We start from the raw sequence: 19,648 nt of genomic DNA on the forward strand, positions 1-19,648 counted from the left end.
AAGTTTCACTCTGCCAGCATTTCCCAAAAGTCAGATTGTTGTCTACCCAACTTTCGTCTATGTAAACGATATTTCTATTTTGTGACCTGTAATTTCTAATGGCCCTCAAATACCTTCCCCTCTAATTCAAAATATTTGGACGCTCGATGAGAATCTTCCTATTACTCCTGCATCTTTTCCACTGAAACCCCATACTGTGAAGCAACCGCCATAAAGTGTGAACCTTCCCGGGAAATCAACTTTTTGTTTGATGACTGACAATAACTTTTGTGCACTTGGAACAATTTTCTTCCGCAAATAGAAGTATTGTATAATATCACGTATAACGCACCTGTCAAATTCATCACAACGAAACCTATACTGTTCCGCTTTAGATTGGTTTTTTACCTGGAGTGGTGAGTGATGATTCATCAGCGTCCAGTCCCTCTCTCCGTATGTTTGTCACACTTCGCACAGAGATCCCTATATACGTGGACACACGCAAATTAGGCTTTGATAATAAATGCTTCAGTTTTTTCTCCCTCGCTTCTTCGTCGCACTGTACTATCACCTTACTTATTACTTCTCTAGCTTCGCTGTGTATAGTTTGCCCTCTTACGCTGTGAAGCCATTGTCAAATGAATAATAAGCAACAAAACCGCAGCCACAACAGCACACAACAAATAACCAACTCATACTCTCTTCAGAATGACATTCACGTGACAATTTTCTACCCCTGACAACGCTGACATATAAAAGGAGGGTAAGGGAGTGTCGCAAGAGTCAGGCAGAAAAAATGTTGAAATTTCCCCCCTCTACCTCAGCCCCCACTGGTAAACAAGCTAGCTCCCTATAATACTTGCTACATGTACACCCCTTAAAATATTCCTTCCGAAAAAAAATAATGAAACCAGCAAGTCTCAGTGAGTTGTAGCCCACCTTGTAAGACGAAAACGAAATCAGTTTAGTCTTCCCTCGTTTAGCCTTCTTGAGCTTGGTTATAAAGCAACGGAAGACAAATGCCAATTAATAATAATAACTTAAAAAAAAAGTGGACTCGGAGGTTGGGAGCAAACGGAGAATTGACGAAAATGATGTTTTTGATAACAAGTTTACAAATTATGAGTGGAATTCAGCCATAGATCCTTCGCAACAGGAGTAAGTTGTCTACAACTGAATTAACTTGACCTTCAACTTCGTTTCTGAACAGCATTAACAATTCCGACTTAATTGTAGTTTCAAACACTCCAAAACACTTTAATTTAATCTTTAGATGTTTTTGTTATTCTCACGAGGACAAATCTTCTTGGATTAGAAAAGCAAACTATGTTTCTATTACCTTGTTTAGTGTTATTTGGTTAAGAACCTTAGTTTGTGACTTAATATACAGTAAAGAAATACAGTCAGAGTATAGTCATTCTATGTATTGCGTCACGACATATAGCATTCTACAACACTTACAGTTTGTTACTCCGTGAACAACGCTCACGACAGCTTAATTAATCGACCTCATTCTACTTGTGATGTTGTTTCTAATTACTCAACACACAAGTAATGAGAGTTGGGATTCGAGGAATGTATACTATTAATATAAATTATCCTGTGAGTATATACAACCATGCTATGCAATTAAGTATTGTGGGTTGCTTACAATCTGCATTATATACTGTATATGCGAGAATCCATTATCGCTTGCTTCTGATGAGCGAAGCATGAAAAAACTTGATGGTGTTGTTGTGAAAACATTGGCACATATTAAGTCCTTACGAGCCACCGACACTGAACAGAATCGCAACAGAGAAGTCAAAGTTTAACACGAGATTAAAAAAATTCCATTCGTAACAATAAAAAATATATAATTTCTACAATGTTAATATAGACATCCTCTTCTTTAGTTTAACGTCCCACGATTATGCACCAAGGCTAAGATAAACTTTGATCATGAGATTCATGATAATGAGAGCCCCGAGAGAACCCACGTAAACGGTATAAAATCCGTTACAGATCCCACTTGGTAGGAACTGGGACCGAATCAGGGACCTTATGCGTGACAGATAAGCACTCTATCAGGTCTTACCGCGGCCCATAAAGACATTCATATTCAACATGCTATTAAATAAATTGTTCTCTACGAAATTTTATTAATTTTTCTGAGATTACCCAAACACTGCCAATAACCATATATTAAAATTAATTACGTAATAATCTGATAAATATGCAGAACTTGTGCGAAATTTCTTGACAAAATGTTACTTAGTTTATTTGTATTATTCTCTCTCTAATTCTTCCATTATCATCCGTCTCCCTTAGCCCAAAATACATAATCGTGAAATGTTAAACTAAAGGTTTCATTTTTTCATTTCATTTGCGTTCTATGTCCTTCTACTGGGAATAGAACTCAGGATCACGTAAAACACAGACGCGCCCACTAGCCACTAGACCATTGGAGAGGACGATGTGATTAAAAGAAATATTGGCAAATCATGATCAGGAGATTGGATCTAACCAGATTTGAAGCTTACTGCACCAAACAAATTAATATATTGCATCGTATCGTGCTATTATTTTTTTTCAAACAATATGTATATTTTACTGAATCTATTTTCGAAGAATAAATTGGGGTCATGCTTTCCTATGTAGTACAAATATTTCTCTAGTTGGAATTTCTAATTGGAACACAGTCAAAGCACGGAAACTGTTTTTTTTCTTTAATGCGACCAGACATTAAGTACATACATAACAAACTGTTACATGCAATAAACCTCGAGATTGACGCTGCTTTTTTTTTAATCTTTATTTTTTCCTATTGTTCCGTGCAACCCTCACCTGTTGTACGAAATGACGGAAGTAAAAGAATGAAATCGTTCAATGCCCTTCTAGTCCTACCCTATCACACTCAACAAGTTCCAGTTGTCACCGCTAGAGGTACTCGGGTTGTAGAGAAGAGCGAAATCAGTGTTGCTATATTTACGATAAAAATGCCGTGAAACGTTTATTTGAGTATTGCATTTCACGAGAACAAAAGAACAACTATATGTATTGAAAATAAATTATAGTGATTTTAAATTGAGATTCTAACGTTCGTATATCCTTTTTGAAAACTTTTCAACTGTCAGGTTCTAATTTCTTCCATTATTTTTGCCATTTCTTTTGTCAAGAATATGGCTCCTTGATGATACAACAAATTAGAGTTGAAATTACATTAATATTAACTATCGCATACCAAGGTAGGCGAAACAGTCGATTGCCACTGACTTGCCGAAACTTTATTTTTAAAGAAAAAGTTATGTTATTTTCAAAGAAATTTTACACACCAATCTCATGGTTTAAGTGAGTTTGAATTGAAATAAAATGATTTGGAATAAAAGGTCAAAAACACATTTTTTATAGTAAACCAAAAGACTAATTCTTTTCTGTTTTATGGGTCGTTTCAGAGCACAAGGGAACCAACTCCAATTAAATAAGTTGTGAGAAAAAGAGACATAATGTTTGACCACTACGCTTAAGTAACTGAAAAAGTTAACTTTTCTTCTTTACATTATTAGAATTATTTACAATATCTGGACATGAATCTTTCAAGCTGCGAAAGGAGCATCACATTGAGATCTTGAACATAAAATATGTCCAAAATGATCACAAAGTGTACTTGGCTCCTTTGTACACTGAACGTCATAACAAAGGATAAATGATTTTTCAGTTTTTTTTTAAAAGAAACTGTGCGTATGTACTTCACAAAATAAAAGAATCATTGAATGCTTTGTTTGAAACTTAACTAACCCAATGGGTTAAGATACCCGAAAACTCACCGCCGGAGAAACAGACACTGTTGTATTAAATATTCATAGAACGTCTGTAATCTATTTAATAACAGTTTGTACCATCAGGGTAGGCTTTCAACCTTTGTCCAGCCTCAAATATAAAAGGAGCACATCTGCTTTGATCAGCAAATTTATCGAGTCCAGACGCAACTGGTAATGTTCAAAACCACCGATCTTTCTTTCATCCGCTATTTATAGGACACTACCCAGCATTTAGAACGAATTATTCTGCTTAAAGAGAAATTATCATGAATGAAATTATCGTTACCATTTCGTCGGAGAAAATTGTGCTGTAATCTGAAGTAAGCAGGTCATAAATGATGCAACGAGGGTATAGGACGCTAAATGTAAGAACCTAAAGTAAACTTAGAAAAACATTATTATCCACCACAAGTATACGTGGGCCGCGATCGAACCAAAATTCTTTCGCATCAGGAGTCAGCGCTTTACCAGTGATGCTCCGTGTTTGTCACTAAAACTTCAACTGACCAAAGCAGTATATATAACCATCCTCCGTTATCGGTGAAAGGAACTGTAAAAAGGAATTGAGGTATAGGGATACTCCTTTAAGTACTAATGGTGCGTTCGTTTCGCTGGTACCGGTGAATTCTGAAACATGGATATTTAGATAGAGCATATACCAGTTTCTGTGTAATTTCTTAAACCGCTTGGGATAGGCCCTATAATTTCTAAGCCAGGGCGTTTTGAAACGTGATATATCGAATTTTCAGTAGTTCATAACTTTTAAAGGAGATGTTTTTCGACCCATGTTTATTAGAACTTTTTTCTTTCATCTCGTATAAGGAATCGCCTCCCAAAATTTTTTCGGTGGAGTTACCTACCACCCTGTATATACTGCTTTGGTCAGTTGAGTTTTATTAGCAATCTTCAATTTTGCAAAGCTATAATGAATAATTTACCTTCTTTGTCATTCTACTTAGGAGCATTAGTGTGAGATCTATGGGTAGCAAGATTTCTTCTTTTAAATGACGATTCATGCAAAAGCAAACTTTTTAAAAATCATTTTCCAACCACCTTTTTATACATTTTTTAAAGAATAAATTGTATGATAATTCCTTGTAAAGTAGTTGGAAACACTGGTGTAGAGGGAAATGCAGTCGGAGTGAGAAGTAAGCAAAGACTAAAGGTGCTTTCTTCATTCCGCGCGGAACAACCACTCACATCGAGAGTGAAAAGGACAGACTGAGCGTTGACAATAGTTTGTCAGTGAGTGGCCGTGTGAATTAACAAGTGATTACTTCAATTATCCGTTTGATAGCATAAAATCAGGTAAGACCTCATTATCTATATTACAGATCTATAAAAACTTTTGTTTTGGAGTTGTGAATGTCAGTTTTTTGCGCTCAAAGTTTGTTTACGTATAGAAGCATTAAAAAAAAAAAGATAAAAGAAAAGCAGATCGTCTGTGGTGTTGGCTGAAAAATGAGACAAGCGTTGTTGCTAAGCTACTAATGACTCACAGAGACGAGCGGAAATAAAAAGACGTAATAAAATATTGTCTTAGAAACTGCATGTTGTCTTCTTAGAAAGCTTTTGGTGTAAAAAGGATTTGTCTAAGACATAAGAAATATTATTACAAGTCGAGATCAATTTGACATTAAGGGGATTACAAAGTTCGAAAAGTTCTTTTTAAAGTAAACTACTCTTCTTGGAGTTGCAGCACATCAGTGATTACGGCCAGCCAGACAGCTTATTGTTTCGTGATGTCTGAGTACATTGTTTCTCGTTGCACTTATTTATAACTGATTGGATTGAAGTTAATTCAATGAATGTTTTTGAAGTTGGCATCAGTCAAAGATTGTATAGTTTTCAGAAAACTAAAGAAAATTGCTTCTGAGTCAGTCTTTTCTGAACATAGAAAGATCCAACGCCAATGCACTGCTATGCTGTACAGCTAAGTGACGCTATTTTGCTACAAAACTGTATCTCTAAGCAGCGTCCTAACTTGGATTTTTTCTGGCGGGGGGAGGGGGGGACAAATACTTATACGCGTATTCGGGGCCCCCTAGAAAAAGCTGTTTTTCAAATTCTTGGGCCCTCTCTTTCCGTCTTTCTCTTAATCTTTATGGGCCTCCATTGCCTGTGGGCCCTCCCGCACGGCAAGGTCTGTCGGACTGTTAGTTACGCTCCTGAAATTGTTTCATACATGACAAATTAATTAAGGGGAACAATATTGACAAATCTCAAAGCCTTACGAATAAACATTCTTTCCAGAGCCCCTAATAGTAGACTTTTTTTTGGAGGGGGCACGACTCTTTTTTGTTTTATTTACCTTTTATGTGCTGTTTCGTTTACGTAATGTAGTGAACCTGTTTGATGTTTCATTTATAATTTGATGTTCATATTGTATATGGAGTAAGGAAATTTTGCCTTAAAATGGGCCCCTCTCGAACGACAGGGAGCTTCCCTGAAGGGCAGTTGCCCCCTGCCCCCACAAGTTACGGCCCTGTCTCTAAGTCGTCTATACAATAAATTCCATCCGTAAGTCAATTTACTAAAACAAATAGTGATTAATTCCCCTTTCAAGACAACTGATCCAATTAATCAACAAATAAAGCCGCTCTATTGTTTAACATAGATGATAAATGGAAATCGGTGATCCCTAGAACCTCACGACTATTTTTCAGCAAGTTTTCAGCTACAAGACTGCATGATGATATTGAATAATAATAACTTAATCGTAATAACTACTATGAAATGTTAGTATTTTTATTGTTATTGTATCCCACAAAGAAGAGACGTCCTTAGAACGTTCAGCATTGAGATATCGGAATGTCCATGTTACGTAGCGTTTTTCCTCAGTGGACATCGTAAGAAACTCAATATCCGCTAATGTCTCAGAAGCGGAACTTGTGCGGGATTTCCGTTTATCATTTGTGGCCTCTTTTCGGTTTGGAGATGTAAATATTGCCCTGACAGGCATATTTCCCATTAAAATCCAAGAGAAATCGTGTGGATATTTTTTTATTATCCTTGAAGTTTTTAATTCAAGCGTGAATGTCACGAGACAGATATGGGACTTCAGGGACGACCAAACAACGTACCCTAGATACCCTAGATATGTGGAATGAGTTGTCCTATATACCCTATATGGAATGAGTTGTCCTCTAAAAAGAAAAAAAAATAACCTTCAAAGAGGCCTGTATTTAGGTATCCTATGCTCCTGGTCAAAAGAAATTTTATCATCCTCCGCATTTTTCTTTGTATTCAGTTTTGTATAAGCAAAAACATCAACAACAAAACTGACAAAAAAAAAAAAAAAAACATTATAGTGCCTTTATAGGGTACAAAACGAAGGATAGATTTTCCTTAAATTTCTCTCTCTGTTTTCTGCATACCATACTACAATCTTGATTTTTTTTTAATATACTGTCCTAGGCCTGGAACCGTGTGACCCATGTATAAGTACGAGCCTACTCCAAGGTCTGAGAATTGAAATAGGTCTTTAATTTCGTGATGGTTCATTACGAGTACATAGCCAACATTAATTCTATTGCTTTTTCCGCAAAATGAAATCCTCAAGTTTTACGTCCCACGCTTATGCCGGCGAGGCTAAAGGAGATGGTGATGATAAGAAATGAAAGAAATTGTGGAATGAAGAAAGTAGGAGGAAACAGGAAAACCCGTTAACACCAACGCACATGGTGTTTGTCTACCACAAAGCTCACTTGAGGTGAGCTGGGATCGAACCAGGAACCCCATGCACCAAAGGTGAACGCTCTACCACTGAACCACCGCAGTCCTTATTGTTTTACCCGGTGACAAGCCAGGTTAGGATATGTAACGCAGCTGTTCTTCGATGAGGAAACTCTCGCACGCAGCTTTCCTTTCTTTCTTCTCATCAGAAAATTTTCATTTCGTTGTAATTTGTCTTCCTTGTTCACTGTATTGTTTGGTCTGTACATTTCAATCGCGGACCCTTTCCTGCCTTCTTTCCTTAGCCAATAACGTCATGGGCGCCTGAAGGGCGGCATGGCCCCCCTGGCTCACGAAAATGTATACGTAATATAGTGAAGCACGTATATTAAATACCAGAAATATGAGATAATATAGCAACCGTGGAGTGAGACCCCCCGTAGAAAATTTTCTTCGGACGCCCATGAATAATGTCATTCTTTCATTCACATAATGCGTTAGGTTATCCTGTCTTCAGTATATTCCCTTTGCCCCTACCATTTATAATATTCTTTCATTTGACCACCCATTAATTTTAACATTTTCCTATACCGTCACATTTCGAAGGCTTCCATTCTCCGCTGTTCTTGTTCTAGAGTCCACATAAACATACATCGTCACCTTGTAATCTGAAGTGACATTTCACATGCTTACAGTATCCACGGTTTGTTAACCGACCATTCCCGAGAATATTTTTGATTATGGGATACTCGTGGCACCAGTTTGACTTTATAACATAGAGTTAAGGCTTCGCGTCTCGCTCATTGCACCTTTTCCACAGTTGTTTTAAATAACTCAATAATAATAAATATTGCAGCAATTTCACAAATTGTCTTTTAATATTTAATACTAATATACATAAAAAGAGTCTAATGTGTGTCTCTTATCAGCTTTCACATAGAAAGGAGTCACCTTGAGCCACCAAATATTGTTGATGTGGACAGATAGACCTTCACCAGATATAACCGTGCAAGAAGCTACTTTCTTGGTTTTCGACTCGAGGGGATTGACAGATCAAAATTTATGCAGTAAGTATATGTGCCTGTGAGGTATGCAACCAAGCCGTTTTTCTTGTGGTCCAGGTTGCACACCTGTCAGATTCTTGAATTCTTTTGCATCAGCCTTATCCTTTACGTAAGAAGATCGGATATTTCAGCTAGTATAAAACAAAGTATTAAAGAAACCAATAATCAAAGAACTTTCATTTTGCGCAGAAAATTCAGAGCCCAGTAATTGTAACAATTATAGGCTTCGTCTCACTTTTCAAGGCATTAAGAAATTAATTTTATTCCCATACATTTCACAAGCCGTACAGCGTCGCCCACACTGTCAGTTCGTAATGGTTGTAAACTTGTGTGAGTCGACGATTCGACAGCATCTACTGAACGCTGGACCGGTGCACGTATTCTATGCGGCGACTTCCATTGATCCAAAACACAAACACCTCAGACTACAATAGGCACGTGAACACCGTCGCTGATGTGCTGACTGATATAAGTATTTTTTGGATTATTCTTGTTTCACTCTGTTCTGCAGTGTGGCCTCATTCAAGATAGATGCCCTGTGATGTAAGCGCAATCTCATTCTACAATATCAAACGCCAAAGCGGCCGGCCATACAACAAATGTGACGGTGCCGTTGGGTAAAATACAAAATCTTTGCTGGTACGCAATCTCACCAGGTGATCTCCACATTAGGAAAATTATAAACACCGAGGTTATATTATTTCTTCAGACAACTCATAACGTCATATTTCAGCAGATAATGTCCGCCTACATATACTCTAAAATATGCCAGCCCTTCTTCACAGAACAACGCATATCACCACTTTGCAGCCCTGCACGCTCACTTGATATATCGCTCATTTCGTTCCAGCCCTCTAACAAACCTAGTTCAAAATATCTTCTGGACTCGCATAAAGCAACGTAGACGAGATTTCCCAGAAAGATATCAAATGTCTGATTAGATATCATGTGACGTAACTGATTGAAGCACGTCGAGCCTTCAAGCTATCAAGGTTACAGAGAGTGATGATTTCGGAAGCTACCTCCTTTAAAGGAAAAACTTCAATATACGGGGGTGATGAAAAGTAGTACCCGAAAATACGGGAATCCATACTAAGAATATTACTCGTAGAAGATATGGTCCTGGGAGGAATTTCATAACTCTGGAGGGAGGAAAGGAGGTGGGCGGATAAGGGCCATTTTTCGCCCATCAGACAACGGAAAAATGAAGTGTCCGATTCCGACAAGTTTGCAATGTATTTGTTTACTAGAAGATATGTTGCATATGTAAAAATAATAGATACGTGATAAAGAAAATAGTAAGTCATAGAAATGAGTGCCCAAAGAGAGTCCGTTTCAGCGTTTTGCGACATTTTGGTAATGTTTGCTGTCTTTGATGGAGGCTTATAGGAAGAAGGAGTCGATGAACCAAAATAAATCTGACTCGTCAAAATATAACACTGTGTAACCTTTGATATGAGTACTAACTGATTTTGGTTCAGTGTGTCCTTCTACCTATTAGAGAACAAAATGTATTGCGCGAGAGTATAGAGCGATGAATACCGTTTATACGCTGTAATGTACGAGTTCAACTGGATACTCTAGCTCTGATGTAAGTTACTGATTGTGACTGAAAATACATGCTCAGCATGTCAATAAGATATATAAAGAAAATGTATTGTTTGCGCGGATATGTGTGTAGGGCAGCAAAAATAGAGACAGCACGTTATGGAGTATTGAGAAGGCGTGTCATTTCTGAAAGTGGTATGAGTAAAAGTGCGAGCAGGAAAACCAGTCGCAGAATGGCATGAAATTCTGCAATAGATATATATATATCGAAGAATCATACATACCACGCGTCAATGAAGTACCGGTGGGAAGTCATTAATACGTTATATTGCAATACTGAGGGAAAGATGAAAAACAACGACCAACAATCGTTACCTGATGTCTCCGATCCTTACACTCACGAGCACTTAAGTGACAAAGGTATGTACTCTCTGTACATACATCATGACGATGCTTCTGTTCTCCGAGTTCAGTGGTACTGTCAATGTAAAGTAGGCGCACGGATCGTCGGATGTTGTGGGCATGTTGCTTCCGTACTATGGTTTCTGGATTACTAGCGCCACAATTCCACCGCAGTTAAGAAACCGAGTCTAGAATATACTCATACACTACAAGATGCCGCTGCAGGATGGTCCAGTGGCGATTCAGATGACAACAGAAAGCACGATGCCTAATCTGCAAACTAGCTACAAGTGTCTCCAGCTATCTGATTATTATCTATGCTTGATTATTTCCGATGTAATATATTGATCTCATAGTCGTAATAGACTTCATTCTTCTTATTCTTGCCGTTAGTGTTCTATTTACTATTGCTTTCTCGGATTCCAACTCATGACATTAGTGTTTACGTTCCTCATTAACACACGACTTACGTCTTTGTTTATTTTATTTTTTACCTCTCACTTCTAGCGCTTTCCATCAAAATATATTTGTTTTCTTATTTTTATGAGGTATACTATTGGAAACCATGCATTTCACATCTCGGGCCTGATGGGCGAAAAATGGCCCTTATCAGCCCACCTCCTTTCCTCAGGACACCCTCTGAATACATCACTGATTAAAAGTACTTTACAGTTCGGAAATCATAATCATTTCTATTTATACATATAACGATAAATTTCTTTTTCCTCGAAGTGCCTTTCTTCATAGTTTAATTTTCACCAACAACCCTGTGTGTGTATATATGAGTATTAAATGTAGGTATGTTTCCCTTTGTTTAATGCTTATCTATAGATATACCACATTGACTTGACACCTAGTCTTCCGTTCCTAGCGCTGCTATTGGCTGAAGGAATTCCACTCCCTTTCGCTAAGGCTCTCTCACTTAGCAACATCTGAACCCTTATTGGCTCAACGCGTGGATGTGGAAGGGTGTGAGCTTTAGTTCACATTTTTGCCACGGCTCAAGACATTTTGGCAGCACTTTAGATGTACTTTGTACATAAAACTATATAGCTTAGTTTTGAGATTAGAATCAGTTACTTGTGAACTGTACACAACATATGCACTAGGTAACATTCTAATCACTATACAAACATTTACTTATTGTGTCGGAATGACTCTTGAAACTGTTAGAATTAATAAAATTTCGACTTGAAAATCATTTCTTAATCGCATTTCAAGTTTAAGGTCAGTTGAGAGAATTTTATGAGACACGTCTACTTTGCTAGTTTCAGGGTGATTAGTATTCATGTATTCCAACATGGGAGACACGGGTTCGAGTTCTGATAGGGTTAACATTTGGATCCCACGTTAACCTATAGGTCCACGTTTTATGTAGTCTTGGTCATAAAAAGGAACGTTAAACTATAAATCAGCCATTTAATCAATTCATTTTAACTTAAAATAAAATCTGTGTAAACCAAACATTTACGTGTACGAGTACTAAAGATTTTTAACAATTTTATGAATCATTAACTGATCACCAAACAATAATAATCAAATTACGTGTTTAATTAAGGCAATTATATATCTGTTTGTTTTTGTTAGGTTTTATTTTTGTCGTTTCGGCAAAATTTTATATATTTTAAAATTACACCAAGTTCCAAAACTACAATGTGTAATGTTCATAACTAGTGTTACTTTTATAAACCTGTGTGTCGATTTCCAGTTTTTTTTTTTTTTTTTTTTTTTTTTTTTTTTGAAAATTTAAATCTACAGAGATTGAGTTTTTGAACCCAAAAGATAATTTTTAAGAAGAGCGTCGTTTGGCATGACCTCGAAATAAAATTTATATGAATTTCCAAATCCGAATTAATATGTATTTTCATAAATATTTCCTGAATTAGTTTTACCAAAGTACGAGAACATACTGAATCAGTTTCTTGCTCGAAGGTTGGTGAATGGTCGACGGTGAATGGTGAATGGTTCTTGCTCGAAGGTTGGTATCCCTTTTATATAGATTAATAGGATTTTTTAAAATATGTTTTAAGTGAGTCATCGATAAGTAATATAAGCCATCGTCTCAGGACCAGGACAGTGAACCACATTTAGTCAAAAATGAAAGAAAGAAACAAAAAGAATCACCGTCTAAGTGATCTCGACAGTGAACATTTCGTCAGAAACTAAAAAAAAATAATAATAACAGAAAAGAAAAAGCGAATGCAGAAGTATTTATTTTACGCTGAGATGAATTTTAACGTATCATTAGCGTTCAACGAGGAAATAATGTCTAAAGATGAGACGTATACCAATTGACAGATCTGATTGAGAAGAACATAATGATGTGAGTCAGTATAAATCCTAATGCTTAGCTTTTGAGAAAAGCGAGGGAAATGATTTTTTGTAAACCCCAAACCACTATGTCATCTATTAAGATCCGGATACTCATACAGCAATATAAAGTGGACAAGGCAAAACCATCCTCAGGCAGCTTCAAAGGAAGGAGAAAACAATTGAATAACGCACATATTTATTTCTTATATGAAAGGAATATTTCAATAAGTCCTTCTAATTCAGGGTGGTCTTCAGATTGACTTGCTGAAAAAAATGCGATGTTAGATTTCTTTATCTTTTTGTACATTAAGCGATATACAAACTTAGTCAACACGTTCTAACATCTTTATAGGTAGTAGCGGATCTAGGCCGGAGCCGAGGGGGCTTAGTCCTCCCAGTTCTTTAAGCAACAAAAATAATTTAATGTACGATTTATATATTTCTCAAACTCTATAGTAAACTTATGATATACCTGTCATACTCTGGGGTCTGGCTGCCCGCTCCCCAGTTTTACCTTTTAGATCTGTCTCTGTTCCATATTTAATATCTTGTTTCTTTGAAAGGACAACTTCAGTGCTCTGTATCCTAGTGGTATTATTATTATTATTATTATTATTATTATTATTATTATTATTATTATTATTATTATTATTATTATCATTACATACTCAAAATGTATCCACTTTAAATATAAGTTTAATGATAGTAACTTGCTCCGTCGACACCACACTCGTGCCATTTATGGCTTGCCTGGAGTGTTATTTATGAATGTTAGGGCAAATTTTCTGCTTTATTACAAAGGAAGCCAGTTGGGGAACTTTTAAACGTGGCAAGTATACATTAAGTAAACTTTTCATTACACCAACAAGTTATGGTTGTAGAGATATAGAATGAAATTATGATTTAATGTCAAAAGTTTATTGTTTAACTAAAATTATTATACAAACATAAGACATGAGTGAAAAGACAATATCGAGATGAACAAAATGCTTGAGGGTAAATTCTGATGCTTAGTTTTTGAGAAAATAAAAAATGATTTTTATGGTGGTAAAAAGTATATTATACGGTGCCACTTTGTTACAGTTGATAGTTTTAATTTTGCTGGATAATTTATAAACTATTTATTAATTTACGTAATACACATGAAAGAAATCCACTGTTAAGTACCTGGTTGTGTCTATTATTGTTCAATGCTCTTATCAGTAACACCTATATTCTTTACAGTGCCGCACCCACTTGTAATAATATCAAAAGCAGGAAATAATTTAAGGATTGCTTTGCACTGCAGTACTCTGGAGCGTTCGAGTGGTAATGACCCTTCTTTCAGATACATAAATTTACTTAGTCTACGAATGTTACTCTAATAACAATAATACCTCTTGAATGTGTGTGTGTGCTTTTAAACCAATCCGTTCTTTAATAGTGAAGTAAACATTCGAAGGAAAAAGGATGCCTTTTATAGCTATTTGTTGATATCTTGATTTAAACTCGTGAACCGTAAAGCGCACCGACGGACATGGATTACAGAGCTTCGTGTCAGTGACATGGATTGACGGCGTGGGAGCTCTAAGAAATAAACACATCAATAAACCTTTGACATTTCTTCTCTATATTTGCAGTTTTCTATTTGTCACAATGCATTACACAACAACAAAAAGCGTCGACCAATATTTTTACGCTAAAAGATCATTTATTTTAAGATTACTGTCGAAAGAAAACTGCCTCCATTTGGATCAAATATTACAGTATCTGAGCAGCAGAGACAAATGGAATGAACGCTGAGTGTTTTTGAAATGCCGACGAATAAATGAATGGGGAAAGTATAGTGTACTATACGGGGCACATTCGCAAAAGCGATAAGAAAATACTAGAAGGCTTCAAAATATGAGTGTGGAGAAAAATGGAGACTATTACCTGAGTGGAACGGAAAACAAATGACGTATTAGAACTGGTGGAGAAGAAAAAAATAATTTCAGATAACTGAAAAGAGAAGAGATACTGGTTGCGAGATTGAATGAGAAAGAGCTGTATCATGAAGAAGGTATATATCATTAGAGGATATGGTGGCAAGAAAAATAGGGAGGGGACGAAAGAGGCTACAGTTAATGGATGCTATTTTTTATTTTAAAAAAGTCGTATGTGAAGAGGAAGAGGTTATTTGAAGCTCGTGGTACATGGAACTTCTCAGTTGCGGCAAGTGACCTGCCAATAATGGCAGAGGACTAATGACGATGATTATAAGTATACAGAACTTTATCACCAAACATCAGATTGATCAAAACGTCTGAGTTTGCTAGAATACGTCATTAATATGAGAAGCGCATGTTGCGTACATAACTCTAGAAGGGAAAGATATCCTTGGATAGACCAAGATGAAGGTGGAGCGATCAGGGACATATTCCAAATTCCTAATTCAACATATATATGTACTACGCTTGTTTAACAGGGAAACGATTGGTGTAGCATGCAAATTTGATCTTACACTTCACGTATACTTTTCTCTTATAAAAATAATCTAGTTCTACATTTCCCCTCAAAATATAGGAGAAAGTATTTTACAATTACTTATAATCTTTTCGGGTGCAAAAACGATACCCGTTGAATACTGCATAGTCTTCTGCACGTCTGGGAGGGATAAATCTGGTGCATTGTAGAAGCGAAGAAAGGAAGATTTTTCCAACCTGAGTTTTCGCTAGTTTACTGTTGTTTGGTTTCAATACTGATAAGTAAAAGTTCACCTCCAAAGCAACCAGAGTCATGTTTCATAAAATTATGATTATTACTGCAGTAAAACTACAATATGCCCCATCACGGCAAAATTAAAATAGCGCAAATTTTACAGTAATTATGTGATATATTCAAATAAATAAAACAATAATCGAAAAGCAGTACAAGATATTCCTAGACAATATTTTTTTTCTCATGAGTTACCGTTATCACGAATCACGTAGTAGCTTTCCGTTTGCAGCCATTTAGAAACGCAAAAATAAATGCCGATTTTCAAAATGGCTGGAAATCGAAAGCAGATAAGTGAGTCCTGAAAACGGTATCTCATGTAAAATAATATTGTCTAGGGCGCTCTTGTTCCACATTTCAATTATCTTTTATCTATTTGAAGATATCACATAATTAATATAAAATTAGCGGTATTTTAATTTCGCCGTGATGGGGCCTCTGAATGCCTGAGTTCAAGGTTTCAAATCCGGTTAGAAGTCAAGAATCACATTCGTCACATAGATCCGCGACGGTTAAGAATATTATACTGTATTTGTCCATTGGGGGCGCGGTGGCTCAGTGGTAGAGCGTTCACCTCCGGTGCTTGGGGTCCCTGGTTCGATCCCAGCTCGCGCCGTGTGGACTTTGTGGTGGACAAACACCGTGCTCGTGGGTTTTCTCGGGGTTCTCCCGTTTCCTCCCACTTTCTTCATTCCACCATTTCACTCATTTCTCATTATCACCGTCTCCTTTAGCCTAACCGGCATAACCGTGGGACGTTAAACTTAAAGATTTCATTTCATTTTATGTATTTGTCCATTATTGTGAATATTATTGAAACACTTAACAGTATTTTATATGTATTTAGGCCTATGTTCTTGAAATGCACTATAATAGTCGTGCTGTAGTGCTATAAGAGGGATTGTAATGCACTTTCTACTGTTCTTTTAGGTTATTTCAGTTAATCCGGTCAACGTATCCCCAGTTAGTCCGGATTAATGACATTTTAGTTTATTATTATTATTATTATTATTATTATTATTATTATTATTATTATTATTATTATTATTATTATTATTATTATTGTAATAGTAGTATTTACGGAAGTTACCCTGAAATATTTTCTTGAAGTTAGGCTTCTGACGGATCCCAATCACGTGCTTTTGTTTTTTAAGTTGAACTCATCCCCTTCGTCTGACTAATTTTAACTCCAAACAAAACAACTAATCTCCCATAGAAAAAAATATTTTTAAGTCTCAAAAATATAAATATATACATTATACGTATTTTACAAAGACGGGGTTGGCACAGGTAAGATGTGAATGAGAAACAAGAGTTCTGTGGTGATTGCCCATAGCTATGGAGTTTCTTGCTAATATCGACTATGAAAAGATGTGAGTTTCGTTTCACAGTGTGAAATTACGGTAAACTTCCGAACTATGACAATTCAATACTAAAATTTCAAGTAGTGCATCTATAAGTACTAACAGTAATTTACTAATAAGATCACAGATAGGACATGTTCCTTCGACCTTGAATCCATATCAGAAAGCTATTACTTGCTATGCTTTATTGTTTTGTGCTCTATGGTGATAAACGTTGAAACCAGAAATGGTTACTTTTAACCCTTCCGGATTCAATAGGTGACTAAGGAAGGCGATAGAACTTACTTTTGGGAAGTTGAACCAACTGCAAGAAAGTGCATTGAAGTATCTATTACAGTTTTTTTTCTCTATGAAAATCTTAAATTAGGAGTAGTAGCAAATTCAACCACTTCCGGTTTTGATTCCTGACACCAAGATAAAACAAAAAGTATAGACCAACCTGCGGACAGAAATACTTACTTTCGAAATTACAGGTTGCCGAAAACATGAAAAATCAACTTTAAAAGTTCATAACTTCAATACTATGGAACCTACAGTAGTTGGATCAAAACTTCACTTAGGAACTAGTATGTGCCCTATCGAAATATCCAAGTTTCAGAATCCTATGGTACTTCCACAACAATTTTTATAGAGGTAGTTGGTGAGTGCTTCAAATTATATGCCCGTTACCAAACTCCCTCTATAAAATTGTTACGGAAGTACCTTAGGATTCTGAAACATGTATTTTTGGATAGCACACATATTAGTTCCTAAGTGAAGTTTTGACCGGACTACAGGTACGATAGGTCGACATAGTTTTCAAGCTATGGACTTTTAAAGTTTTTTTTTTTTTTTTTTTTTTTTTTTTTTTTTTTAGTTTTCGGCTGCCTGTAACTCCGAAAGGAAGCATTTGTGCACCCAGATTGGTCTATACTTTTTGTCTTATCTTGGTGTCAGGAATCACCTCCCAAATGTTGTCGGTGTTGTTTTGAAACACTCTGTATATACATTAGATGTTGAATCGATTCAAAGAAACGTTTGTGATTTCTATCCTATGACGATAAAGTTTGAAACCGGAAATAGTTAATTTGAATTTTAATTGAAGAGATAGAACTTACTTTTGGGAAGCTGAACCGATTTCAGAAAATTATCTCTATATCTGTTACCGTTTTTGCTCTACGGAAATCAGTATTGAAACTAGAATTAGTAGTAAATGTCAATCACTTCTGGTTTTGGTAGAGTGTTGCGGGTTCTGATCGGACGTAATTCTGAGACTGAATCATTTGCAGAAGCCGTTTGTCACTCTGTAATAACATTTTTTGCTGTGTGACGATAAATATTAAAACTAGAAACCATTTCGGTTTGAATAGAGGCTTAACAAAGATGAAACCTATTCTTTGGGCGCTGAATCAATTGTAAAAAAACTGCACCTCGATATCTCTTACCGTTTTTTGTTCTATGAAAATCAGTTTTGAAAACAGAAATATTAAATTTGAACAATTTCCGTTTTTGGTATTGGGTTTGGAGAAGTCATGGTACGATGGCTTGAGACGGTGAATCATTTGCAAAGACCACTTCTTGATATCCGTTACCTTTTTATTGTGTAGCAATAAAAATTGAAATTGCCAATGACAAATTTGAACCACTTCCGGTTTGTATAAAGAGTAACCATAGGAGATGGAACTTACCCTTGAGACGCTGAATCGATTGCAGAAAACCACATTTCAATGTCTCTTACCGGTTTCGCTGTGATATCTGTCGATAGATAGACGGACGGACAAAGCCGTTCTACAAGACTTCCGGCACTTATGCATACCATAGTTTGGTGATTTAATAATAGAAAGTAGAAAATCGTCTGATAAGTTTTGTCAGATGATAATTTGGAGCTTTGAGTAAATCGTATTACTCAACCCCTTATTTTATATGCAACCCAAATTACATAGCTTATGTGCAGTGATGCATGAGTGTTCAGGATAGATTTAATTATTGATAGAATGTGAATTCGTGCTTGCATCATTGGAACGAGAAATCCCTTCCACACGAATCGCATCGTTATAATATTACTGTGACACATCGATATAATTCCTTTTCCCCCAGCACAAAGCACAACACTTTTATTATATATATATATATATATATATATGGCTCCAGACTGGAAAAGTTTTAAGAATTTTGGATGTGGAAATATTTGTTCGTTTTTGTTTAGAATCCTAATAGAGTATGATAATAACCGTCAAACGTGTCACCCTATGCATCATGCTAATGGCTGTCACTACCTGCGCTGTCACTTGCCTGTATAATGAATGGTATGCAGTTTAAGATGGTTGGTGGGGAAACTGAAAGAAAGTTCGAAGTAACTAATTAGAGCTTCTAGTTAATTACGACTTTAACCTATACAGTTCAGTTGGTCGAAGGCTGAGGTGGAACAACAAATTTAGGTTTATCAGCATTATTTTTTTAATACTACTACTACTATTATTATTATTACTACTACTACTACTGCTGTTACTATACTACTACTACTATTACTTCTAATACAGCTACTATAACTACTACTACTACTACTACAACTACAACTACTTCTACTACTAGTACTACTTCTACTCCTACTATTACTACTACTACTACTATTACTACTACTACTACTATTACTACTACTACTACCACTACTACTACTGTTATTACTACTACTACTATTACTACAACCACTACTACTACTACAGGGTGTATAATATACAATGCAAACCGGAGTTTGGGATAGTAGAACTTTTGAACCTGAAGCGATACT

The 19,648-nt window shown here is 36.1% G+C and overlaps 1 protein-coding gene across 1 annotated transcript in view; it reads left to right on the forward strand.

Moving 5' to 3' along the window:
• The first annotated feature begins 4,968 nt into the window (after nt 1-4,968).
• Nucleotides 4,969-19,648, forward strand: part of LOC145663811 (uncharacterized) — an 82,546-nt gene continuing 67,866 nt past the window's right edge. The window contains exon 1 of the mRNA XM_081729903.1: nt 4,969-5,087. The gene's annotated coding sequence lies outside the window, so the exon portion shown is untranslated. The remainder of the gene's footprint in view (nt 5,088-19,648) is intronic.

This window comes from Thermobia domestica, chromosome 11 (genome assembly GCF_964235325.1).
Source record: "Thermobia domestica chromosome 11, izTheDome1.hap1.1, whole genome shotgun sequence".
Taxonomy (NCBI): domain Eukaryota; kingdom Metazoa; phylum Arthropoda; class Insecta; order Zygentoma; family Lepismatidae; genus Thermobia; species Thermobia domestica.